Source organism: Ananas comosus, unplaced genomic scaffold (assembly GCF_001540865.1).
Source record: "Ananas comosus cultivar F153 unplaced genomic scaffold, ASM154086v1, whole genome shotgun sequence".
Taxonomy (NCBI): domain Eukaryota; kingdom Viridiplantae; phylum Streptophyta; class Magnoliopsida; order Poales; family Bromeliaceae; genus Ananas; species Ananas comosus.
In genome coordinates, this window is record NW_017893521.1 from 14,417 (window position 1) to 15,713 (window position 1,297).

Sequence of the window (1,297 nt, forward strand, 5' to 3'; positions counted from 1 at the left end):
GCGGAGAACTTAGCGACGGCAATTACGCCTCAACCGCTATTGCAAAAGGAAATGCAACGATTTGGGTTGGAAGTGGTAGCGCCGGGAGTGCCGGCTACACTTGCCACACTAGTTGTGCAACCGACCCTATTTGAGAGAATCAAAGAGTTACAAGCTTCGGATCCTTATCTCCAAAGGTTCGAGGTGATGTTGAGAACGGTAAAGCCGAAGATTTTGGCGTTGGAGCTGATGGCGCGCTCCGATTTCGAAATCGATGGTGTGTGCCAAAGGACGATGAGTTACGAAGGGCGGTTATGCAAGAGGCGCACCAGTCTCCCTATAGTATACACCCCGGCGGCACTAAAATGTATAAAGACCTGAAAGAGCATTATTGGTGGCCGGGTATGAAAAGATATATTGGGGAGTTCGTGGCGCAATGTCTAACGTGCCAACAAGTAAAAGCCGAGCGCCGATTTCCGGCGGGAAAGCTACAAAATCTACCAATACCCGTTTGGAAATGGGAAAATATAGCAATGGACTTTGTTACCAGTTTGCCTCGATCGCAAGGCGGACACGATGCGATATGGGTGATAGTGGATCGATTGACAAAGTCGGCACACTTCTTGCCGATACATACTACGTGGTCGGGAGACAAGCTAGCGCAAGTTTATCTCGACGAGGTTGTGAGACTTCATGGGGTTCCAGTGTCGATCGTATCGGATCGCGACCCCAGGTTCACATCCCACTTTTGGAAGAATTTACAAGACGCGCCAGGCACGCGACTCGACTTCAGTACAGCGTTTCATCCTCAAAGTGATGGACAGTCGGAGCGGACGATACAAATCCTTGAGGATTTACTTCGAGCGTGTGTGCTAGATTACAAAGGAGGATGGCATGATTTCTTGCCTATGGCGGAGTTCGCCTATAATAACAGTTATCAGGAAAGCATAGCGATGGCGCCTTTTGAGGCACTGTATGGACGTAAATGTCGTTCTCCTATCCATTGGAGCGACGTGGGCGAGAGGACGGCTCTTGGCCCCGATGTGGTGCGGGAGGCGGAAGAGAAAGTTCGCCTTGCCCGCCAACGGTTAGCGGCGGCGCAGTCTCGGCAAAAGAGTTATGCCGACAAGCGAAGAAAGGATTTAGAGTTTGCGGTTGGAGACCGTGTATTCTTGAGAGTATCGCCGATGCGAGGTGTAAAGCGATTTGGGGTCCGTGGGAAATTAAGCCCTCGGTATGTCGGACCATTTGAGATATTGGAGCGTGTGGGTGCGGTGGCATATAAGCTCGCACTACCACCGAGACTCGTGGGAGTTCA